Below are 27,436 nucleotides of genomic sequence, written 5' to 3'. Positions count from 1 at the left end.
AAAAAAAAAAAAAAAAAGAAAATATTATATTAATTTGCCATTTGGATTTACTCTTTCTCTATTCATTACTTAAGAAGTTTTTATGTTCATTTTTGTTGTTTTCTTTATTATGTTATTTATATTTCCCTAGTTTTTGAGCTAGGCATTTAGTTAACTTATGTTAATTCTTTCGTTTTATTGATAAAATTGTTTAGGCATATAAATTTTCTCAGATTACTGTTTTAAATGCATCTCATAAGATTATATACATATGTGTGTGTATACATATATACATATATTTACTTATCTATAGTTTCTATTAACATATTTTATAAATGCTGACATTTTAGTTTATAATTAATCTGCCACCCAAGACTTACTTAATGGGAAGTTTTGAATTTTCAGGTGGATGAACTTTTTTCTATATTAGTGTGTGTGTGTGTGTGTGTGTGTGTGTGAGAGAGAGAGAGAGAGAGAGGGAGAGAGAGATAGAGAGAGAGATGTGCTTCAGAGAGGAGGTAAAATGTTAAAAGAAAACAATTCAAATAAAAATACAATTTAAAATATCATTGACTGTGTTATTTAATTTTACTAACAATATATTGTTTAAAGACCATGACAATGTTCTTAAGAATTCCACAATAAATACTTCATAATATCATTCTAGTTTCCACTGTTACAAAATATTTTGAATAAAACTTCTCATAGCATCAGGAAATTTAATAAATACTCTACTACAACAAAGAGATGGCATCACAGAATCAGAAGTATTAGAATACAAATGTTACTGAATTTAATTTCTGGCAGGATGTCACACTTAAATACTTGAACAAACTTTTTGGTATACCCAGAATAACTGAACAAAAACATTGTATGGATTATTGAGGCCAAAAATGTCAAGAAAATGCTCATTTGTCAGGATAAGCCACTCTTGCAGACAGCAGTTACCTGTGGTATCATTGTCACCTGATACTCCACAGCCAGAATGTTAACATGCCGTATGCCAGAAGGAAGAGTAGAGTGGAAAATCATACTAGAGATGTCTTCATTAAGCTCCAATTTGTGACAGGTTACATTTTAATGGTTAAACTAAGAGGAATGTAATTCCTGTTCTGAAGACAAAAATAATTGACAATAATTGTCATTTTCTTCCTTGAATCTGCAAAATAAAAAAAAATAAAGAAGATAAGAAAGATAAGACTATTCCTTGAGGCTTTCTTATCATGAACTTATATTTGCATTTATGTTGGGCTATAATTCACACTACTCGTATGTATTGGAAAACCACATGCCTCTATATGGTCTTTGAAATAATAAAAATAATAATAAATATTTGTTTGAGACATCCCTGAGTTAGTAATGACTGCACCTGCCAGCAGAAGCAAAGGAAATACTACCAGAAGAAATGCACTTAAATCCAGTCATCGAAGTATGTGCTTAACAAATACTCTCAATAATTCTGAACTTATAATTAAATAAAAAAATGAAAAAAGCATAAGAGAAAACAAGTCACCAGGAGAAAGAGTCAGAAGAAACATATAACAAGACAAGCAATTATCTAATATTTTGAAAAGATAATAGATATCAGCATAAACTTACAAGGAATGTAAAACAAGAAAGTGTAATGCAATTAAATAAATAAAGGAAAAATAAAAAGTATAATGAAGGAACAAAATATTAATACTACCAATATTCACCAGGCAAAGACTTTCCCCTGTGGTTCTAGTCATCAGACTGGCACACGAGTACCAAGCCTCTAGGCCAACCCCGGTGCCAACCTGCAAACCCAGGCTTTAGATCTCTGCAGGGACCAGGAATGCCTCACCACCAGCCTGGCCCCACTAGTCTCATCCTCCACACCACCCTCAACACAATTTTGGCCTCTACGGACTCAGCCTCCAGCCCCTCCCAGTGTCAGGCTTGTACCCATCAACCCCAGCTCCAGAATGGTCCTTGCTCACTCAGGACCCAATCTGCCCCAGTGTCAGGCCAGGTTGCACAGCCTCAAACTTGAAAGCAACACCTACAGCCAGCTCCAGATTCACTCCAGCACCAGGCCAGCCTCAGTGGCTTCAAGCTTCAGAAGAATCCTAACACTAGACTGAACCCGGGGCCCCAGGTTGGAGCCCACAGACCCAGAATTCTGGCCTGTCCAACACCAGGCCAGCCTCTGCAGCCCCATGCTCCAACAGATCCAGGATCTGAAGACCAAGGGCTCACACTCATTGCAGTAGACCCCAGCATAAGGCCAGCAGACATAGATGCAGACTCCACGGCTGTCTCTGAGACCCAGGTTCCTAGTTGGTCCTCAAAGTCCCAGGACCCAAGCCTCTCTCCAAATATTCAGCATTATAGATCCAACTCAGAGCCATTCCAGCTCCTGGGGCACCAGGCTCCAGGACTGTCTCTGTGTACTCAGTCACCGGGCCCATCCCTGCAAATGGCTGGCACTTGCACATTCAGGCTTATGAAATAACCTAGTACTACGAAATCCCTTGTCAATCCGGGATTTAGGATGGCCCCAATGAATACAGGATCCAAACCTGCTTCTGCAGACCCCGTCAAAAGGTCCACCCCAGTGGCTCCTGGGATGAGACTAGACTCTATGAACCAATAATCTATGTCCATCATGGCAGGCTCAAGTTTTATGTCCACCTGCAATAAACCCAGGGTCCAGGGCCAAAACAGCAGATCTAGGAGCTAAGTCTGCCCACCTGTTAACCCAGGCTCCGGGCTAGCCTGCATAAGAATTCTAGCAGCAAATTTCCCATAGACCGTGACAGATAGGCTGCCCAGAATCTTGGAATGAGCTGACTGGTAAGTGGCTTTCCCAGCTAAAGTCAGTATGCAAAGACTGGAATAAGTCCCTATTTATTCAAATGCATAGACAACAACACCATAGCCACAAAGAACATGAACAATCAGGAAGTCATGGCACAATTAAAAGAACAAAATAAAGTATGAGTCACCAATCCAAAATAAACAAATATTGATGATCTGCTTGAAAAAATTGATGTAGTCATCTTAAAGAGGATCCCTGAGTTACAAGAGAATATAGCTAGACAATTAAATGAAATCAGAAAACAAATAGCCAAACAAATGCGTTCAGCAAAGAGATAGACAAGATTTTTTAAAAAACAGAACAAAACAAATGGAAACTCTGGAGTTAAAGAACACCATAACCAAACCTAAAGTTTCCACAGAGAGCTTCTAAAGAGGACTTGATCAAACAGATGAAACAATCAGGGAGATCATAAACAGGTCATTTGATATTACCCAGTCAGCGTAACAAAGAAAAGAAAAGAAAAGAAAAGAGAAAAGTGAAGAAAGCCCATGAAAATAATGGGATACAATCAAATAATCCAATTTACACATTATGGATATCTAATAAGAAGCAAAGAAAGAGAAAGGGGAAGGAAACTGACTTTTAAAAAGTTTTAGAAAGCTTTCCAAATTTGGGGAAAGAGTTAAATATCCAGGTACAGGAAGCTTAAAAGCTTCCATAAGACTCAATCCAAACAAGACTGCACCAAAACATTTTAAAATCAAACTGTAAAAATCATGAAAGGAGATCCTGGTAGCTGTAAAAGAAAAGAAGCATATTACACACAAGGGAATTCTAATATGGCTATCAGTAGATTTCTCATCAGAAACCACACAAACCAGGAGATAATACAATGACATATTTAAAGTGCTGAAAGAAAACAAACAAACGAACAAAAAATCTGTCACCCAGAATCCTTTATCAGCAAAGATTTTCAAAAATTAAGAAGAGATGAAGACTTTATCAGACTAACAAAAGTTGAGGGAGTTTATCACAAAAGCCCTACTTTACAAGAAATGCTAAAATGAGTTAGCTGAAAGAAAATGATACTAAGTAGTAACATGAAAACACATGGATGTATACAACTCACTGGGAAAAATGAAAACATAGTCAAATTCAGAATACTATAATGATACTGTGTGAAAAACTTACATATTTAGTATGAAGATTAAATTTAAAACTATTAAAAATAAAAATAGCAATAATAATTTGTTAACGGATAGATCATATAAAAATGTGGATTGTGACAACAACATAAAGTTGAGGAATTGAAAAGTATAGGGATTTTGTATACAATTGAAGTTAAGTCTTTATGAACTTTAGCATATAACCTAGTATGACAAAAAAAGAAAAAAATTATAATAGATACACAAAAGATAAAGAGAAAGAAAACAAAGCATACCACTGGAGAAAACCATCAAATCACAAAGACAGCAAGGGAGATAGAAAGGAACAAAGGACCTACAAAATAGTGAGAAAACAATTAACAAAATGTCAGTAGTAAGTCCTTTCCTGTTGCTAATTACCTTGAGTGCAAATGAATTAAATTATACAATCAAAAGACACAGAATGGCTGAATAAATAAAAGCAAAACAAACGAAATCAAGGCCCAACTATATGCTGCTCACAAGAAAAGATTCACTTCGCCTTTAAGAACACACAGAGACTTAAAGTGAAGGAATGGAAAAGGATTCGTGTGAATAGAATGCAAAAGAGAGTATAGGTAGCTATATATTTATCAGATAAAACAGACTTTAAGCCAATAACTATAAAAACAGACACAGAAGAACATTATATGACTAAAACAAATATGTTTTAGTCATATAATGACTAAATATAGCAATTATAAATTAGCAATTATAAATATATACGTACCCAACATTAGAATGCCAAATATATACGTAAAGTAAATATTAATGGATCTGAAGAGAAAAATTGACTGATAAATAGTAACAGTAGGGGACTTTAATACCTTACTTACAGCAATGGATATATCATTCAGACAGAAAATCAATAAGGAAACACTGCACTTTCTCACAAAATACTTTAATATAGTTGTGTCAGTAACCATTTTGAGGCCTGACATAACTTGATGGAAACCCAGTGTACTGTGTCACTTTTGCCCTGGTTATATCAACATCCCTCCTTGTGTGTTGTCTACGATATAACTCACTTGTTCCCCATCTCATTGACCCCAAAGCCAACACAACCTACAGCTATGGACAACAATAAAACCTAATGGTCAACACCAGTTGATGTAAAAAATTTCCTCTCTTTGTGTGTGTTTTCTTTAAACTAGCCAATCCACAACCCCCATGGAAAAAGCTAAGGGATAATGCCCATGAACCTTAATAAAGGTATAGTTCCATGGGGCCTCTCTTGCACTCCCCACTTGCTGGTTGAACTTCTTGCCACCTTCAGAGTACCCATTGTCCTCCCTTTAGCACCCCAACTTCTCTTGTACGTGTGCATAATAAATTCCTTTTGTTCATGCATTTTGGATTTACTTCCTATTTGTGTTTTACCTGACACACCTGAACCCAATTTTCTCTCTGGTGAGTTCTTCTAAAGAACGACTATTTTGGCTTACAGTCACTCTGAAGAAAGAAACCTGAAGACCAAAATAGAGAAAAATATCCTAATAGAATTACAACAAACTTGAACTACACATTAGACAAAATAGGCCTAACAGAAACACATCCAACAGTAGTAGAATATACATTTTCCTCAAGAACACACAGAACAGTCTCCAGAATAGATCATATCTTAGGCTACAAAACAAACATTAACAAATTTAAGAAAATTGAAACATATCAAGTATCTTTTCAATCACAATGATCTTAAACTAGAAACAAATAACACAAAAATATTAGAAAATGCACAAACATATAAAAATTAAATAATATCAGAAGTCCATTCCAAGATGGCCGAATAGGAACAGCTCTGTTCTGCAGCTCCCAGCATGATCGATGCAGAAGTCACGTGATTTCTGCATTTCCAACTGAGGTACCTGGTTCATATCACTGGGACTGGTCGGAAAGTGGGTGCAGCCCATGGAGGGAAATCCGAAGCAGGGTGGGGCATCGCCTCACCTGGGAAGTGCAGGGATTGGGGAATTTCCCTTTCCTAAAAAGATTATGATTCACTGACGTATCAGATGACTGTTAGCATTTTTTAGCAATAAGATATTTTTAAATTAAGGTTTGTACACTTTTTATAGACACAATGCTATTGCAGACTTAAAAGATTACAACATAGTGTAAATATAAATTTTATAGCTGCCAGGAAACTAAAAAGTCTGTGTGACTTACTCTATTGCAGTATGTGCTTTATTATAGTGGTCTGGAATTGAACCCACAGTATCTATGAGGTATAGCTGTACCATATAGGTCTCATAATATGCATTTTAACACATGGTAACATTCCTCACATACCAAACGCAAGGCCGGGTGTGGTGACATGCACCTATAGTACCAGCTGCTCAGGAGGCTGAGGTGGGAGGATCACTTGAGGCCAGGAGTTCAAAGCTATAATGTGCACTGATCATGTCTGTGAATACCCACCACATTCCAGCCTGGACAACACAGCAAGACCCTGTCTTAAAAAATACAAAAGTATATTTTTGACAAAGCTAATAGCCCAGTTAAATGGTGTAATATATACATGGTGAGATGGGTTCTTTTTCTTTTTTTCTTTTTTTTTGCTTTTGAGACAGAGTCTCACTCTGTCACCAAGGCTAAAGTGTAGTGGCATGATCTTGGCTCACTGCAACCTCCACCTCCCGGATTCAAGCAATTCTCCTGCCTCAGCCTCTCTAGTAGCTGGGATTACAGGCACCTGTCACCGTGCCCAACTAACGTTTGCATTTTTAGTAGAGACAGGATTTCACCATGCTGGTCAGGTTGGTCTCGAACTCCTGATCTCAAATGATCCACCTGCTTTGGCCTCCCAAAGTGCTGGGATTACAGGTGTGAGCCACCATGCTTGGCTGACAGGTTCATTTGCTATGCAGAGTCATTTCTGTAATGATAGTTATACTACATACTTTTGGATTTATCCCACTGAAATGGATTTTTCTTTGAAGTTGCACTGGGTTACATGATTTGTTTTCAAAAATGCTTCCTGATAGAAGATAAAAAGATATTGTTCTTCACTATAGATTTTCTTGGTGAACAGCTATTTTTCTCTTGCTGCATTTATTTTTAAAGAACTTGGAAAGCTCAACTGTGACATCCCTTTAAAAATGAAATATGTTAAAGACACAGATTCTTCTAAGTACATATATGCTTTTAATGTCTAGGTAAAATGTTATCAATCCATTAGCAAAGCTAGAGTGTGTCTTCATCATTAGGTAAAGGCAAATTGTTTTTCTCATACCTGATAGATCTATTTAATAAGGTATATTTGACAAAGTGGTAAGAAAATTTTTAACTGTGGACTACTGAGTTGGTAAATGCTTTACTAACTACTAACATTTATATGTGCATATACCAATAAACATGTATACATAGATGAATACACATATAAGTGAACTCACTCCATCCTACACATACTTATACAGCAGTATTTTTTCTTTTTTAAAAATATTTACATTCATTAAAAGCATACTTTGTTTAAAGTTCAGTTTATATTAATAAAATAAAGCCCTTTAGAAATAAAATATAATCATAGACTAAAAATCACTTTTACTGATACACGATTTTATCAAATAATTTTGAACACCGTGATGCAATGTATAACTCCCTAGGGCAATATGTGTTACCCAATTTGACTGAGTTGGTGGTTCAGGTTATGGCAAGAGAATGCAGAAGTTTCATTTTCAACCTTTCTTCCTCCTTCTTCTACTAAATACCAGATAAAACAACTAGGACAACTAAATTAAAACAAACAGCAAACTTGGATGACATCTTCAAATGTTGTCAAAGAAACTCCACCTGAAAACATAGCTTGAAAGTAGCAAGACACTCCCAAAGATGGTAGGAGCAGAGGGTTTTTAAATCAAGGGAACAGGAGTGGTAATGACGGATCCTACAATCACAGAATTCAGAAATAACAAACATGCCTGGCAGAAACATTATGGCTCTACCCTGAATACAGTGATTGGGTCTGCAGTAGAGCAGTGAAACTGAGTCATTAAGAGGAAAATTCTTTGCAGACTCCAGTTTGAGTGTAAGTGTCATCAAAGGCACCACGAAAGGACAGACCTCACAGGGAGTAGCTAACGACCTCAGGAAGACCAAAAAGTTCTGAGGTGGTATACACAAAGATTTCAGAAATATCCAGCAAATATTTGTAGGTAGTGCATTCAGACTGCTCAGGGCAGCAGAGCTAAGATAACATGGAGAGAATGGGATTGGGTAGTAGAGAGAAAGTGTTCCAGAGAAAGGAAATCTCAACAAGTATCAATAAAATTCAGTTTTAAAGGTCAGAGTTTGGCCGGGTGCAGTGGTTCACACCTGTAATCCCAGCACTTTGGCAGACCGAGGTGGGTGGATCATTTGAGGTCAGGAGTTTGAGACCAGTCTGGCTAACATGGTGAAACCCTGTCTCTACCAAAAAAAAAATATATATATATATATATTAAAAAAAAGAACTTGGCATGGTAGCTCATGACTGTAGTACCAGCTGCTCGGGAGGCTGAGACAGGAGAATTGCTTGAACAAGGGAGGCAAGGTTGCAGTGAGCTGACATCATGCCACTGCACTCCAGCCTAGGCAACAGAGTGAGACTCTGTCTCAAAAAAAAAAATGCAGAGCTTATCTGTGAAAGGCAGGTTTGGGTTGCCCTGAAACCAAGATATCTCACACATATTTTGGTGTGTAACAATCTAAAGACAAAGTTATTCTATGTGATGAGAAAGATCCCTGGGATCGGCACCTGAAAGTTTGCAGACATTGCTATGGTTGACTACAATTCTTTTTCCTGCTATACTGTATCTTTACCTTTCTCAAAGCTTTATCATAGAATTTTCTGTGGAGTTTTGTGAGTTCTCTTTTAATCTCCTGAGCCCTTTCAATAATCTGGCTATGTGTTATTGCCACAAGAACTTTCATGAAGAATAAGATTGCATTGATTGCTAGGACTTCATTGAGTTTACAGATCAGATTGTATCAACTGGATTGTGTCTGCTAAAATCTGTATTACGCTTGCTAATATACTACTCGTTAATCTACTGATGACCTGTCAAACCTATATCCAAATCCCAAATCACTTTCTGGGGATAAAATAGTTTTACCTAACACCTACATTAGGATGGCTTAAGTGAATCTCCCTTTCAATATATCTAAAATTGAACTTATAAACTCTTCCCTTGGATACACACTCCTGTGACTCTCAGTTTCTATTGTTGTTTCCTTGAAGTGGGATCTAGAAGTGTCCAGGTTTGGCCCATAATTTTACCCAGAGATTCAACTACTTTTCAATTCTCCATTCCCTCTCCACATTCAGGCACCCTCATTTCAGGTCCTTAAACACAGAAGAACTGATTACTTCGTCTGCCTAGACTATTGTTCAGTTTGATTGCTTCCAAGTGAGCTAAGGCCACAGAAGCAAGGGGCATTTTTTATATAAAGAGTTCTGGTAGCTTTTTAAAAATAACCCATAAACACTGGAGCAGTGATTACCATCCAACTCTGACAAAGAAGCATGATTACTTATGAAGCATTCACAATATAAATTCCTTCCATGTCTCTGGGGAGGTTTGTCCTCTCTGGTACACATCTCCCTAGATCAGGAAAAAAACAACAACTTTAATCTCTAGTAGAGTATCTCTTCTTTTTAGGGAAATAAGGCTCTAGAGTCAGACCAACTGGCTCCACCACTTTATCTCTGACAATTTACATCATCTTTAAAGGCCTGTTTCTCATTCATAAAAGTGAATAAAATGATAGAAAATGTCTAATAAAGTTATTGTGAAGATAAAATGATTTTCTAAGGATAAATAAATGGATAATAGTAATTTCATGATAAATTACATATGAATGTATTCTAATTATTATTTTTAAAAATATTCATTTCCACTTGAATAGGCTACTCAAAGTTTTCTAAATATATGAGTCTCATATATATATGAATATATATGTTTGGTTATATATAGGATATAAAATGATTTTCTAAGAATAAATAAATGGATAATGGTAATTCCATGAAAATTATATATGAATGTATTGTAACTATTATTTCAAAAAATATTTGGCCAGGCATGGTGGCTCACGCTTGTAATCCCAGCACTTTGAGAGGCCAAGGTGGGCGCATCACCTGAGGTCAGGAGTTCAAGACCAGCCTGGCCAACATGGCAAAACCCTGTCTCTACTAAAAATACAAAAAAAAAAAAAAAATTAGCTGGGTACAGTGGCGGGCACCTGTAATCTTAGCTACTCAGGAGGCTGAGGCAGGAGAATTTCTTGAACCCAGGAGGTAGGGATTGCAGTGAGCTGAGATCGTGCCATTGCACTCCAGTCTGGATGACAAGAATGAAATTCCGCCTCAAAAAAAAAAAAAAAAAATTCATACCTGAACAGACTACTGAAAGTTTTCTAAATATGTCTGAGTCTCTAATGTGATCTTCCAAACCATCTTATCTTGCATTCAGATTTAGGATAACTTCAATCCTACTCAGGAAAAGCAATTTGAACTTGATGCTCTCCTCAAATATTAGAGTGTAACAACCTCTTCTTCCCCTCTAAACCAAAAAGCACTTATTCATATATTACATGTGGCATCATATTGTAATTTAACTTTTCAAAAATTATATATTTACATACACACACACACACACACACACACATACATATATATTCAGGGGCTCTGTCACCCAGGCTGGAGTACCATAGCATGATCACAAATATAGCTCATTGCAAACTTAAACTCACTTAGCTTCCCCAAATATTAATACTTTATAAAATCATAATGCAATTGTGAAAACACAAAATTAATGTTGGGACAGTAGTATTAACTAATCTGCAAACTTTATTCAACCTACAAGTTATACTACTAACGTCCTTTTTCAGGTGCAGTCCCACAGTGCGTTTTGCTTCATGTCTCCTTAATCGCCTCCAATCCGGAAGAGATTTGTCTTTCATGATTTTGACAAGTTTAAACGATACTGTCCAGTTATTCTGTAAATGTCTCTAAATTTGGGTTTGGTTTTTTTTGTGAATAAATTCCGATTGTGCAGATACCACACGTATAACATCATGTCCTTCTCAGTGGATAATATCAAGCAAGGTATCATATTAATATTTCCGCAGTAAATTTAACATCGATCACTTGGTTAAGGTGGAATCTGACAAGTTTCTCCAGTATGATTTTTTCCTTTGTAATTAATACATATTTTCTTGGGAGATTATTTGAAACTATGCAATTAACCTATTTTTAATCATACTTCTATTCATTAAGTTTAGCATCTACTGATAATTCTTGCCTACAGCAAATAAGAGGGTAATGTTCACAAAGTGTTGATTTTATATTTTCATTCTTTTTTCTTCATTTATTGATTGGAATTCTACTGCAGGGAAGAACAATTCTTTCACTCCCATTTATTTATTCATTCAATTATTTATGTATATCAGCACAGACTTATGAATATTTATTTTTCCCATGGTTACAATCTTCAAACTAGCTCCACATAATTTTGACACGCCCCTATCATGTATTGAGCATTTTATTTATTACTAATAAGTTTGAATAATTTTATGTATGTATGCTTCACAGTTTTATTTCTCATTTTACATAGTATGCATTTATATTGTTAATACAATCTGCCTAAAAATGAACAATTTTTTAAATACTGTATACACATATAGTATATTATGAGATGATTCATGGTTAATTTTTTAATCTTGAATCTGTGTTTCCAAAATTTCAAGAACGCTATAATTTCAAATACTAATAGTTCTGTTATTCTACTTTCTTCTGAGGATTGTCTTTGTATGCTTGGTGCACGAAAATAATCAGATATACCGCATTTTCTGCAATGCTCATAATGTAATTAGAATAAATAATGATTCAATATATTGTAATTTGGCTTCCTCATCTATATATTCTAAACTAATGCTGCCTCAATAATTTTTTACTTTGAAAAATTTTTCTCTAATGTACAATTTTTAAAAGATTAGCTATTTGAAATAATTAGATGTATTCCTCTATGGTGCTAAACAAATTTTGTTCAAAAATATTTTTTATTAAAATGTTTATATAATAATCTTAATAGGCTAAAGCTATTATAAAATATAATCAATAGAAGGATGGAGGAAATTACCACAAGTAAACACATAAAAAAGGAAAATATCTGTATATCTTAATTTTCAATACTTTTGAAGAATATGTAGAGACCTAATTCATATATTATTTTTATTCTACTTTTCCTTTACCTCAAATATTTTATGTTTTCTTGAAGCAAATTATTTTAGGTGTTTCTGTCATCCTCTTCATATCCTTTATTGAACAATCTGGTGAGAGGACAAAATTAATAAATGTAGTGCCAGATGGATATTGAATGTTTGCTATTCTTTCACCAATCTATTTTCTTTATATAAGAATATTTTGATATGTCATAAATTTTTCACAGTTATAACATGACTTAGAAAACAATTTGTATTAAAATCCTGGCTGGTGCAGATTTTGATTTATAATTAAAAATATATAATATTTTAAACAAATTATTGCAATAAGTTTTCTACCATGTTTTTATATAAGGATAATTACTAATCATCAATTAAATATAGTAAATGACAGTAAGTAGAAATAAGCTGTAAAATAGTTCACTTTCTGTGTTTTCCTTTTGTTTTTGTTTTGTTTTGTTTTCTGAGACAGAGTTTCGCTCTTGTCACCCAGGCTTGAGTGTAATGACGTGATCACTGCAACCTCTGCCTCCTGAGTTCAAGGAATTCTCGTGCCTCAGCCTCCCAAGTCGCTGGGATCACAGGCGACCACCATCACATCCGGCTAATTTTTTTGTATTTTTAGTAGAGATGAGGTTTCACCGTGTTTGTCAGGCTGGTCTCAAACTCCTGACCTCAGGGGATGCCCGCTTCCTTGGCCTCATGCAGTGCTGGGATTACATGCATGAGCCACTGTGTCTAGCCACCTTCTGTGTGATCTTATTTCTCTTCATTATCTGCCAGCAATGGGAAAGGTTTGCATTTTGCCCTTCCTCCAGTCACCATTTCTGGATTCCCTGTCTGAGATTTGACACACTCTTCTTCTTTCTCATCCGGAAGTAAATATTTTTTACACCCAACATTTCCTGTCCACTTTTTCTGTCATTTTTATAACTCTACAATAGATCTAATATATTTTTAAAAGTATTTTTTAATTTCCTCTTTTTCACTTTAATACATTTTATTTTTTTAAAGCACTTTTAGGTTCACAAGAAAACTGAGCAGAAGGTACAAAGATTTCTTACATACATATAGACTCCCCTGTATCAGTGTCATCCACCAGAGTGGCACATTTTTTTCAACTGATGAACCTACATTGACAGACACATCATTATCATTCCATCATTTACATTAGGGCTCACTCTTGGTGGTGTACTTTCTATGAGTTTGGACAAATTGATAATGACATTTATCTACTATTGCAATATTATACATTTTCACTGCTCTAAAAAATTTTCTGTTCTCTGCCCATTCCTCCCCTTCTCCCCCAATCTCTGGTAACCCTTGATCATTTTAATGTAACCCTGGTTTTGCCTTTTCTAGAATGTCATATAACCGGAAGCATATAGCATGTAGCCTTTGCAGATTAGCTTATTTTACATAATAATATGCATTTATAATCCCTCCATATCACTTAATGGCTTGATAGCTCATTTCTTTTTAGCACTGAAAAATAACCATTGTCTGGCTGTACCACAGTTTATTTACCATTCACTTACTGAAGGACATGAGCATTGCTTCCGAGATAGACAATGATGAATAAAGCTGCTGTAAACATTCATGTGCAGGCTCTGGGTGGACATAAATTTTCAACTCCTTTGGGTAAATACCAAGAAGCATGACTGCTGTTATTATATGGTAGGAATATGTTTAGTTTTGTAAGAAACCACCAAACCATCTTTCAAAGTGGCTCTACCATTTTGCATTCCCAACAGTAATGGTTGAAATTTCTGTTGTTCCACATCCTCACCAGCACTGGTGTCAGTGTTCTGGGTTTTGGCCTTTCTAAGAGGTGTGTAGTGATGCCTCAGTGTGTTTTAAATTGCATTTCCCAGAAGAAAGAGGATGCGGAACACTGTCATACATACTTATTTGACATCTGTATATCTTGTTTGGTGAGGTGTCTATTAAGGTTTTGGCTAATTATTTAAGCATATTTTTTCATTAATGAAAAGTAGCAATTTATGTTAAGAAACAATTATATTTAGAGCAGAAAAATATTTTAGAAATATCTATATTTGAGTTCAAAGCATAGCTAAGCAAAGTGATTGAATTCACATTCTATAAATTAGCTCAAGATGTGAAAAACAAAACTAAAATTTAAATCTTCATTTGAATCTATTTCCAGCACCTGAAGAATTTTCCCATGTTATCTGCATTAAGTTAATTTTTTAATGTAATATGGAGGAATTTCAGAGAAAGACATGATTGTGGAACAAAACTAGAAAATGAGAAGCTCCACTTAAAATCTCAAAGATCCAACCAAGGCATTGTTAAATTGAACTTACTCTTTAACTACAATTAAAAAAAAAACAAAATCAAGGCCGGGCACAGTGGCTCACACCTATAATCCCAGCAATTTGGGAGGCCGAGGCAGGTGGATCACCTGAAGTTGGGAGTTTGAGATGAGCTTGACCAACATGGAGAAACCCCTTCTCTACTAAAAATATAAAATTAGCTGGGTGTGGTGGTGCATGCCTGTAATCCCAGCTACTTGGGAGGCTGAGGCAAGAGAATCACTTGAACCCAGGAGGCAGAGGTTGCGGTGAGCTGCGAGTGTGACATTGCACTCCAGCCTAGGCAACAAGAGCAAAACTCCATCTGAAAAAATAAAAAAAGAAGAAAACAAAGACATGAGGGGATTTAATGAAAGTAAAATAATATACATATAATAACTGTATAGTCTGAACTTAACATTGTTGCCATTTCTCTGCAGTTTTCAAAGTTTTCATTTACCTGTTTCAAAATATACTTGAATATCTGTTTCATAAAAGATGATAAATTAGAAAACATTTATAAAAAATACAATAAGAAAATTGCCATTAATAATAAATAACTTAGCATATTTATTATAAGCATGCTATAGTGATTAGGCACTCAGATCTTGAGTGAGACAGACTGTTGCGGGAAGTCAGGGACCCTGAACTGAGGGACCAGCTGGAACCAAGGCAGAAGGACATAAATTGTGAAGATTTCATGAACATCTATCAGTTCCCAAAATAAATACTTCTATAATTTCTTACGCCTGTCTTTACTGCAATCTCTGAACAAAAATTGTGAATATTTCATGGACATTTATCACTTCCCTAATAATACTCTTATGATTTCTTATGCCTGTCTTTACTTTAATCTCTTAATCCCATTATCTTCGTAAGCTGAGAATGTACGTCACCTCAGGACCACTATTGTACAAACTGATTGTAAAACATGTGTGTTTGAACAATATGAAATCAGTGCACCTTGAAAAGAACACAATAACAGTGATTTTCAGGGAATAAGGGAAGATAACCATAAGGTCTCACTGCCTGCGGGTTCAGGCAGAATAGAGCCATATTTTTCTTCTTGCAGAGAGCCTATAAATGGATGTGCAAGTAGGAGAGATATTGCTGAATTCTTTCCCCAGCAAGGAACACCCTGGGGAAGGAACGCATTCCTGGGGGGAGGTCTATAAATGGCTGCTCTGAGATTGTCTGTCTTATGCGGTTGAAATAAGAAACGAAATATACCCTGGTCTCCTGCAGTACCCTCAGGCTTACTAGCATTGGGAAATTCCAGCCTGGTAAATTTTGGTCAGACTGGTTCTCTGCTCTCCAATCTTGTTTTCTGTTAAGATGTCTATGAAGACAATATGTGCACAGTGGGACATAGACCCTCATTGGCAATTCTAATTTTGTCCTTTGCCTTGTGATCTTTATTACCCTTTGAATCATGTGGTCTTTGTGACTTACTCCCTGTTCATACACCCCACCTCCCTTTTAAAATCCCTAATAAAAACTTGCTGGTTTTGTGGCTCAGGGAGCATTATGGACCTACTGATATGTGATGTCATCCCTGGCAGCCCAGCTGTAAAATACCTCTCTTTGTACTTTTTCTCTTTATTTCTCAGACAGGCCGACAGGGTAAATAGAAAGAACCTATGTTGAAATATTGGGAGCTTGTTCCCCCCATAACAGACTCACTCAAAACCTTTTCTACCACTTAGCTGTGAAACGTTGAGTGTGTTTTTAAATTCTCTGTCCCTCTTCCTTGTCTACAAAACTGGGATAATACCAATACCAAATTGATAGATTTGCTAGGAAGATTAAAGGACATAATACATATTGTTGTAATTATTTGTCATTATTATAACCAAGCATGTTAAAATGCAGCCATAAATGTCTAACAGACCTCTCTCTCTTTAAGAAAGTGACTTAAGTAAGACAAAAGTTTAACCTTTCCTTCAGCTCCCAAAATAAATATGGATAAAGTAATCATCAGTTTGACCGGAATAAAAAGCTGTGTCAAAAGCATATATATATGTATACATATTTCAAAACCAAGGTGAACAGATAAATGACCCTCGAGTCACACCCATTTCTGGCACAGAAACTTACGGTAAGCACTTGGATCTAGTGTGCCACTGAGTGGAAGACCCATGTTGGAACTTAATAAATGTTTGATTAAAGGACCTATTTTTCATTTCAAACATTTATATCTAGAATTTTATGTTCTTTCATTTCAGTTTTAGGCACTTATTTCTACCTTCTGCATAGATATGAAGTTTTAAAAATGCAAGAATTGGCAGTAGCTAGTTCAAGAATGGTATGATCAAAACGCTTTAAAGGAAATACAGATATAAAGAAAATTTCAACACATGAAAAAGCCACACAACACATGTGGATGACATTCAAGCATGGGGAATATTGCAGACATTTTGTGTTGTGAAATAAAGACTTTAAAAGAAATATCAACACCCAGGTTAATATTTATGATTTATATGTTATTATTAAGGATTACATATGGAATTTTCATCCTATCCTAGTCAAGCTGTTTGTGTTTTAAAGGAAAATGTAAAACTTCCTATATCTAAGCCTCTAATAAATTTTATACCTAAGGGTAGTTCCAGAACTGAAGAAAATAGCTGGCACAGGTTATACCCAAATAACTTGTTCTAATTTCTTTTTGGTGACTTCAAAATGAGAGCCTTCACTCACCAATTTATTCATTAAAGGTAACTGTTATTTGACTGGTTATTTTGTGCTAAGATATGGACCTAACTTAGTATATAACAGTTACAAACCTAACTTTTCAAACCTCCAATAGGTCCTGCTTTCCCCCAGATTGATGCTGAAATCTCATCTACAATAGGGTCCATGGATGTTCTACTTCTGCTTGAACACTTTTAGTGATGAAAATTTAGTTTTGACTGGAAATTAGTGACCACAGATTTTGGTCAAAACTAACTCATTTGAAATGAAAGCTTTTTGAGACATTTTGAAAGTATGTAGAACGAAACTTAAAAAAACTAGAAACCTAATTTAACCTAAATCAGACCATTTTAATTACTTTAATCTCTGTAATAATTAGAAGTAATATATTTTTTTCTCCTTTTTATTTTAACAGGGCAGAAGCTCAGACACATCTGGACTGAGTAACAATAACAAAAAAATAGAAAATGTAGCAATTATTTTTAATTGCTAGGTTTAGTGTAGAACAATCTAAAATTACTAAAGCTTCCATTTTTTTCTGGCACTTTAATTTGGAACTCAGTCAAGTAATTGTCTGCTATGGCAATCTAAATTATATTAAGTCAACTTACAAATGGACTATTTTACGAATCATAGATGAGGGAAAAAGCCATTAAAGTAAATAAAAATGGATGTAGAAGAATATTAAAGGATAACTACTCTGAACTGAGACCAAGATTGTAATCACATTTTTCAACATATGAGATAGAAGGAGAAAAATCTTATATAAACTCTAACCTTTAGTAGTTAAACCATATTCTGATACTCATGTTCATATTAGGTGTTGTAATTTAAGGGTTTTTGCCAATCTAAAGCACATAAAAAGGAAAATATGTTGGATCATTAAAAAGATTCAGAGTGGTTCACATGTAAAATAGCTGATGTGACTGGAGTAATTTAGATAAGAAAATGTCAAGAAAGAAATGGCAACTTTGTAAAAAGCTCTAGAATACCTGATATAGAATAGGAATTCTTGTAAATTTCTGTGGGAATGTAGACTAAACTAGAACTGAAGAATGAATGTGACCAAAGGGTGCATTTGTAATTAATTTGAAAAATAATTTTCTGTCAATTCAATATAGAAAAACATAATTAAAATTAGTGATTTTCATCACCAAAATGTCACTTGTGAAGTGTAGAAGATTAAGTTTTAGGGAGGATGTAAAGAGAATACATGTGTCAAGTAGAATGTTAGATTAGATATATGACAATATTATAACTTACCTAATATAAGAGCCATAAATGTAACCACCCAATGGGTTCTTCTTGCCTGCTGCCCACCTAGAGATGAATTATCAAGACAATGGAATTGCAATAGAGAATTTAATACATGTGGAGCCAGCTAAACAGGAGACCAGGGTTTTATTGCTGAAATCCGTCTTTCAGAAAATTTGGAGTCCAGGGTTTTTCTAGTCTTTTTTTTTTTTGAAATGGTGTCTCACTCTGTCACCCAGGCTGGAGTGCAATGGTGCGATCTCAGCTCACTGCAACCTGCACCTCCCAGGTTCAAGCGATTCTCCTGCCTCAGCTTCCCAAGTAGCTGGGATTACAGGCATGCACAACCACACCTGGCTAATTGTTGTATTTTTGGTAGAGAAGGGATTTCTCCATGTTGGTCAGACTGGTCTCGAGGTCCCAACCTCAGGTAATCCTCCTGCCTCGGTCTCCCAAAGAACTGGGATTACAGGCATGAGTCACTGTGCCCGGCCTGAGTCTAAGGTTTTAAAGATAGTTTGGCACTGGTCCATCAGAAGGCAGGGCCTGAAAAATACCTCAAACACCAATCTTAGGTTTTACAATAGTGATGTTATCCATAGGAGCAACTGGGGAGGTTAGGAATCTTGTAGCCTCTGGCTGCTTGATTCCTGAACCATAATTGTTAACCTTTTGGCTTAGTTGTTAGTTTTACAAAGGCGGTCAGGTCCTTAGGAAAGGAGGGGGTTTGTTTCAGGAAAGGGTTGTTAACTTTGTTTCAGTTACACTATAAACTAAATTCCTCCTATAGTTAGGTCAGCCTATGCCCTACCTAAGGACAATTTGAAGGTCAAAGGCAAGATGGAGTCAGTTACGTAATAACTATTTCTATGTCATAATTTTTCTCACTGTTACAATTTTTGCAAAGGTAGTTTCATAAATGGAGGCTCAGATGCCAGAAATTCAATTTATTTTGTCTTCTTATAATAGATTGACCTGTAGTCTTTTCTTTTACAGAAAGTTACAATTAATATGTGTGATCATTTTCTCAAAATTCAAAGCCAAATCTGAAATTTGAGTCAAATATTAGAAAAACAATCCCTTATTTCTTATCACTGCATATTCCTCCATAAAAAAGCATAAAATTAAACTTACCAACATGCCTGAGCAAAGACTAAAATAATTTCTCTATAGCAAACTGTCTTTCTGAAATATTTTCAATTGAAATAAGCTCAATATCAGAAGTAAGTCAATATTTGCCTCATGTCTTGGTGTATGGTTTGAAATGTCCAATGTAAGTAAGAAATATCTTTTAAATGGCAGGACACGGTGGCTCATGCCTATATCAGCACTTTGGGAGGCCAAGGTGGGTGGATAGCAAGGTCAGGAGTTCCAGACCAGCCTTGCCAACATTGTGAAACTCTGTTTCTATTAAAAATATAAAAATTAGCCAGGCGTGGTGTCATGCTCCTGTTGTCCCAGCTACTTGGGAGGCGGAGGCAGGAGAATCACTTGAATCTGGGAGGCAGAGGTTGCAGTGAGCCAAGATCACACCACTGTACTCCAGTCTAAGCGACAGAGTAAGACTCTGTCTCAAAAAAAAAAAAAAAAAAATTATTTTAAAGTCACTATGGGTTTTTAAAATGCATTTGAATGTTTTATTCTAGTAAAGTAAAATTGAGAAACATTTAATATAAACTTTTTGCAAATTTTTTTGTGTAAAATTGATGCTTTCAGAAAATGTACCACATTTATCCAGTAACTTGGTACACCTAAACTTGAAGGAAATCCTAGTCCTCAGGTGGAGAAAGACAACATTAAAATGTCACATATATAGTATAAGAAATCTGTGCTTATTTAAAATTAAAATGCATTATCGATATTCCAATGAACTGTTGCCATATTTCAAAATAATTATAAGCACAACAATCTTTATTCAGCTAACAAATAAAAATTTAAAAATACATAATTGTAGGAGAGTTATGAACATGAAAGAATATTTGCAAGCTTCTTTATTAAAGGAATAGTTAAAATCATTTTGTATAAAGCAGTTTTACCATTTATTTGCATTTGGAAAATGTAAAACACTTCCATTGCAATTACATTAAATTAGTATAAAAGCTTTATAAAATTAAGCCATTATAGTTTAGACCATTGGTCGAAAGAGCTACTTGAAGATATGAAATGAAAAGTAAGACTATGACAAATATATTTCATAACTGCTCACTGCCTGAGCAACCAAGTGGAAGATGTACTTTCAATACAATATGATTAGATTATATGAGGGACAGAGGGACAGAGTTCTCCATCAAGTAGACTGAACCCTAACAGTTGCCTCACAGTCATCACGCTTAAATATTAAATTAAATCACTGATTTAAAAACTAGAAAATTGTAGAGAGGATAAGCACTCTGTTTCTGAAACATGACAAAGAGAATAGAAGGAGGATGATCCTGAAGAGCTTTGTGTTGTCATCCTTAACAATTTTTTTCTTAATATACTAAAGAATTTTAAAAATGAGATTAACATGATCAATTGTTTATTTTAGAAAAATTAACTTACTAGATATTTCAAATAAGAACAGGGTGGAAGGATTGGACATAGACAATATGAAAGTTTTTAGGTAAAAGATAATGAAAACTTAAAGTCAGGCAGTGACATATAGATAGTAGGAATGGTATTTACTTGACATTAAATAAAATATAAGTGAAAAGATCTGGTACTCATTTTAATGCAGGGAGGTCAAAGAGATGAAGAAATTCATGAAAAATTTTGGGTGGCTAGCATGACCACATGAAAGGGGAATCATTTTTTTTTTTTGAGATAGATACTGTAGGGGAAAGACCAGTGCATCATACTGCAGAGAAGGGGAGATTAAATAAATAATGCAATTGGATATGACCCTATTGAATTGAAGTGTATATGGGATATTGATGGAAGTTGTTTAGGACAGGATTATAAATAGGAATCTGAAGCTCACTAAAGAGATTTGAGTTGGAGATGAGAATTTGTATATACATCATGAGTTTTAGATGAGATCTGAGTCAAGATACCTGGAAAATATTGTGCAGGTTAGTATGTAGACTAGTAGTCCAAGGATAAAAAATATATTTAAAAAACCCTCCACCATTAAAGAACATCTCACAAAGAGGATAGGAAAGTCTGTTAGAAAAGAGTATTAAGTGAAAGCACTATAATCAAAACAAGGAATGAGAAAGCTTTAAAAATACTGATGTCTTTTTACACTAGTAAAAACAGTCAGATAAGTTTTCTGTAGGACTCGGTAACTAGAAGACTTTTGGGTTATGAATCTGCATTGGAGAATGAAAACCAGATTTCTTAAAATGATGTAGTATTGAATTCCATGTTGACTCCTCTTTCAAAACATTTAGTGATAAAATGAAATATTAAGATAGGACCACATTATTTCAAGAGAAATATAGAATGTACAGAGGACTTCATTAGAAAGAAGAGCCTGTAAGATGTTTATAGCTATAGGAGAGTCATTTTATATGTACAAATTAAAACACAGAAAATAAAATGTAAAGATCATAGATAAGACCTTTATAAGATTTGAAGAAGCTAATAGGGAGTAAGTGGAGAAATTAGGAGGAAAGAAAATCTTTCTCAATATCACAAGAATGCCAACAAAATTATTTATAATCTGGCATGATCTGGTATCAATTAATTAACCCTTTTGTCTTCTGTTATGGGAGCTGAAGGCCTCAGATGTTTCTTTGCATTTCTCTGAGTTTCTACTGTTAGATGTATCTATGTACAGGGAGATGCCAATACAATGTTCGTACTCCTCCTTTAAGTGTGGTATAAGAAGGAAACCAGAGGCAGACCACAAACCCTGGTATTAAAAGATAGAATTGGACCTGCCCATTTTCAGATCTTAAGTCCACTGTGGGCCAGGCATGGTGGCTCGCGCCTGTAATCCCAGCACTTTGGGAGGCTGAGGCAGGCAGATCACGAGGTCAGAGGATCGAGACCATCCTGGCCAACATGGTGAAAGCCCATCTCTACTAAAAAAAATACAAAAAATTAGCCAGACGTGGTGGCAGGCACCTGTAGTCCCAGGTACTTGGGAGGCAGAGGCAGGAGAATGGCATGAACCTGGGAGGCGGAGCCTGCAGTGAGCAGAGATAGCACCACAGACCTCCAGCATGGGCAACAAAGCGAGACTCTGTCTCAAAAAAAAAAAAAGAAAGAAAGAAAAAAGAAAAAACAAAGAAAGAAAGAAAAAATAAGAAAAGTCCATTGTGGAGGAGAGAATGCTCAGCTCGGCAAAACTATTGGTCTCCCTAAAACTCTCCCTAAAACTGATATTTATTCACCCTGTTTATTCACAGAGTCACCTTGATTTTGTTTCCACACTCTGTCAGCACCAGGGTACTGATTGCTATTTCACGGTTTTTCGCCAAAACAGCAGGCAAATGATGTTTCAGCAGGCAATGCTTTTCCCAATGCATGCTTGGGAAAATGCTTTCACTAAAATCTTCTGGTACACAATGTTTTTCACTGTGACATTTCACCCTCTTTTCCTTTTTGACTCAATTTCTTCCCTTACGTGTGACCCAACTACTTCTTGTTAACCGAGTAATTCTCGGAGATCATATGCCAGGTTTTTCAGCCCTTGTCAGGTTTCAACATGACCTGGGGTAGAACAAATGCTGGTGGATGGTGGCAAGTAGGTGAAAGAACACTCAGGGTACCATAGGCAGTTGCAACATGGCTTTATTCTCTTCCACCACTACAGAGTCAGCAGTGAAGTTATATCACTCACAGACAATAATGGCTCAAAGCCAGATATGAGCTCACATAAGCAGTTTACATTAAATGGCTACATAAATATGATTACATAATGCATGGGGTTGTGCACCTGCACTCCAAACCTGCTGTGTCTTGCTGTACTGGATGTCAGCCTCGGTATACTCCTGACTGAAACACAATCATTTTCCTTACACTCTACCCACTAACTCAAGGGAGTCCTCCTAGTGGGGAGATGTGCCCACAGGGCAGAACCCTGGACCCATAGGCTGTAGCAGCAACACAGAGAGCAGCAATTCACTACTAATATTCCCTGCTATGCTGCCCATAATTATTAGGCTCTGGCCTATACTCTTCAGTAAGGTTCTCAATTGTCTTGATTTCCTGGGAAACTTCCTGCAAAGCTGCTGTTAATGTTTTGTTGATTGTCAGAGATGAAGGTACAACATTGCATCCCCAAAAGAGCACAGATGCCACCTTGGGCAGCAGTTAATATGTCTAGGACCATCTGGGTCTGCAGTACCACCCTCCTGGTTTGATCAACCTCATCTGCAAATAGAAGGAGGGCAACTCAGGTGTAATTCAGCGCTCAAGCAGTATGCTCCCCAAGTGCATAACTTGCATTTCTACAGTGATGACATCTGTTGCAGAGATGTTTAATGCTAAGGGGTAGAGCCACCAGGGGGCTCATTGCACTCGCAGAAACAAGGAAGGTAGCACCTCCCAGTTATGTATGCTTATATGCAACGTGGGTATAACAGTGGCAGGAACATAAGGCCATCCCCAGGTACAGCAGCCAGTCCAGTTAGCTGGCAAATATGGCCATCCCATGTCTCCACTGACCCATATACTCCCAGGGGACACAAAGTCCATTGGGGTCCAGCTTGATGAGGCTGCCTATTTCATCATACATTTGGTGTGGTGACATATGTTATATTTATGCAGGCTATGACAGGCAACCACCACACAGTGATGTTACCCTAGTGATGTTCTATACATTGTGGTACCTGTAGTGGGGGCATCATGTGTTTTCCCACCAACCAGTACATCCATTATAGAGTTATGAGTTAGCCAGGGAGCGGGCATGCCATGGGTTTTGTGGCAACCCCTATGCAAAGTTTGCCATGTCATTTTCCATACTTCAGCCATGGGACCCCAAGTCTCTAACCATGTCTAGTTTTCCACAGAAGCTGGATATATGTGCCAGGGTACACTGTCTGCAGCTGCTACTGAAAGAATGGTGCAGATCCAACAGGTGGAAACATTGGTCATCTCAACATAGGTGTGGGCTCATTCCACAGTGCCACTGGAGCATGTCAACCTATGGTCAAAACTGCAAAGCAGGCACAGGTACTATCAAGGGTAAATCATGCCCTTCGGGCAAAATACAAGCCATATCTTCACCTCTGGATAACAATGCAGCCCCCAAGGGCTTCTGCACTGGGCAATGGTACCACACCTTCTCAACTCCCATGGTTCCTTTGGGTCTTGTATCCATGCCAAAGTCACTGAGGAACTTACAATAGGTCACACAGACAATACATATGTCCCCAGAAGGAACGTATCACAGAGGCCATATATTAAATATCCAAGGAGTGATATGTAAATCACACTGGAGGTCCTCTTCCCAGGGGGTTACAATAGGCAGCCATCAGCAATGGGGAACTTGAAGGATCCACAGCCAAAACCAGCTTTTTTGCTCCCTGTCTATAGTGGCATAGGGGCAGGCAACAACAGATTACCATTCATCCACATACCTGGTCAGAGGACGTCATCTTTGGTGTGTATCTGTAACTGGATGGGGGCAATGGCTTGGTTTAGCAATGCCTCCACTGGGGCCACGCCACCTTTCTGTGGCTGTTCATTCAGTTTGGAGCATCAGGTCCAACCTTGAACTCTACCCTGCAAAGACAGGGAAGTAACAGGAAAGCATAACTTGTTTTCAGGAGTTCATTATATCGCTCAATCATACCAGCAGCTTGTGGGTTATATGGAACATGGAACTTCCACTGTATGTTGATCCATTGTGCCCACTGTTGTACCTGCTGTCCAGCAAACTGTGTTCCCCTATCACTTTCAACGGTCAGGGGATGACCGTATAGAGCACACAAGTTTTGCGGGGCCCGAATGGTATGTCGTTAGTCAGTGATCCTGCAAGGGTAGGCAAACAACAGACCAGTGGCTCTGTCTACAGCCGTCAGCACATGCGTATGCCCCTGTGACCTTGACAGCAGCCCCATGTAGTTTGTTTGCCATCTAGTCAAGAGCATCTGCCCTACCATCACTTGTGTAACACTGGGCAGCTGTCTCCATCTGGAGTATGCCTGTGCGCAGGCTGGGCACTTCTGGTAGGCCTCCTAGATATCTTGCATGGGCAAGGAGAGACCCCAGCTCTTACTGACATGTTGCATTAATTTACTCCTTGCATGACCCAATTTTCGATGCAGCCATAGGGCTACATCTTATGTAGGTGCTGACTCCGTCCATCAAACCTTGGCCAAAGCATCTGCCTCATCATTGCTGGGGGCAGCCAAAGGCACACGGCCTGACACATGATAAATAGTTACATCTTTTTGGAGGCCCATTTCCCATAGGTCTTGCACATGACCTGGCCCCAAATGGGCGGGTGGACAACTAGCCAATTTTGAAACTTCCAGGTAGTTAACCACAAGGTCAGGCCTCTATAATCAGTGCAGATTACCATAGGTGTTTCCTCCTTGGTGATCACTGTCCACACTTCCCTGAGTTCAGCCCACTGACTACTTTGTCCACACCCAGTATCAAACCATATGGTATCAGTACTAGGTTGGACCGTAACAGTGGCCCAGGCAGCAGTAACACCTCGGGTGGACCCTTCCATATACCATGCCTCATAGGGAATATGGGGGCACCCCTCTTTGGATGTTGATAGCTCAGGATTTAAGAGTACCTCAGGCTGACTCATGGCCTTATCTTACATCAGAACTACAGGTCCCAAGACTTCTCATAATTCTGCTGCTAAGGAGCTCGTACTCACGGCACTCCGCTGTTCTAAGTAGGCACCCAACTTTGCTAACGTGGATGTCTGTGCCATCCCAGTTCAGGGGGTCGTTATCCATGAATGTACCCCCTCCGTTGGGTAAGTCGTCCACACAACTACCGTAGCCCATCCCGTCACACTCTCACTCACAAGCCTGAAGGGTGGCATATGTCCCTGCTAATTGCTTCTCTATCAATGAATACCAGAGCTCAGCTCCCTTCCAAACTTGGGACCTAAAGCCTACTGGTGTTCTAAAGTGCTCCGTGTGCTTCCATAGGCCCCAGCCAAAACCATCTGCAGTTACATGCACACTGATTTCAAATGGGCATCCTGGGTCAAAGACTCATAGGACCGGCACTTGCTGTGTGGCCCACATGGCTGTAGAAAAGCCATCTCAGCCTCATTGTCTCAATCCTAGGTAGTTCCCTTTTTTGTCAACTGATAAAATAGTTTTATCATCTGAGCCAAATGGGGCACAAATGCCCACCAATATCCCAAGAGGCCCACAAAAGTATGTAGCTGCCTCACCATGGTTGGGCCAGAAACATGCCTGAATTTTGTGGATGATGGCCTCTGATATGGCCTTAGTCTTACCTGATCAGATAACTTCCTATAATTTAACAGATTATCCAGGCCCTTGGACCTTGGATTCATTGACAGCCCCTACATGCTGCCAAATGTTGTCACAAGAGGGGTGCTGCCGCTTCTAAATTTTCAAGAGAATCAGAAGTTAACATAATATCAATATAATGGAATACACGGACCCCTTTTGGACATTTCCAGGTGGCTAAATCCATGGCAACAAGACGATGACATATGGTGGGACTATGCATATAGCCCTATGACACGACTGTGAAAGTCCACTGTTGCCCTCCCCATGCAAAGGCAAATTGTTCGTGGCTCTCTGGAGCAATGTTGATTGAGAAGTATGCACTGGCAAAGTCCACCACATAGTGATACTGTCACAATTCCATCATCAATCAGTCCATCAAATCCATAATAGACAGTACAGCTGCATGTAAAGAAAGTATTGCTTTACTTAGTTCTTGATAATCCACCATCATTCACCAAGTTACAGCAGGCTTCCTGACTGGCCATACTGGAGAATTGTAGGGGCTGTGGGAGCTACACACTATCTGCACCTCCTGTAACTTCTTAATAGTCTCAGTTCTCTCCATATGCCCACCTGGGAAGCAGTATTGACGAGTGGAAGTAACCCATTGGGGTGGTGGGAGGACCTGGGCCAGGGATGCATACGTCC

General features: G+C 37.4%; 1 long non-coding RNA gene across 1 annotated transcript in view; it reads right to left on the bottom strand.

Moving 5' to 3' along the window:
- Positions 1 to 739: 739 nt before the first annotated feature.
- Positions 740 to 27,436, bottom strand: part of LOC117084844 — a 73,755-nt gene continuing 47,058 nt past the window's right edge. Inside the window, exons 3-5 of the long non-coding RNA XR_004437703.1 lie at positions 24,914 to 25,058; positions 12,175 to 12,252; positions 740 to 1,138 (exon numbers count right to left, since the gene is read on the bottom strand). This is a non-coding gene — a long non-coding RNA (uncharacterized LOC117084844). The remainder of the gene's footprint in view (positions 1,139 to 12,174; positions 12,253 to 24,913; positions 25,059 to 27,436) is intronic.

This window comes from Trachypithecus francoisi, unplaced genomic scaffold (genome assembly GCF_009764315.1).
Source record: "Trachypithecus francoisi isolate TF-2019V2 unplaced genomic scaffold, Tfra_2.0 Lachesis_group1, whole genome shotgun sequence".
Lineage (NCBI taxonomy): Eukaryota > Metazoa > Chordata > Mammalia > Primates > Cercopithecidae > Trachypithecus > Trachypithecus francoisi.
This window is presented reverse-complemented; position numbering and strand designations above follow the sequence as displayed.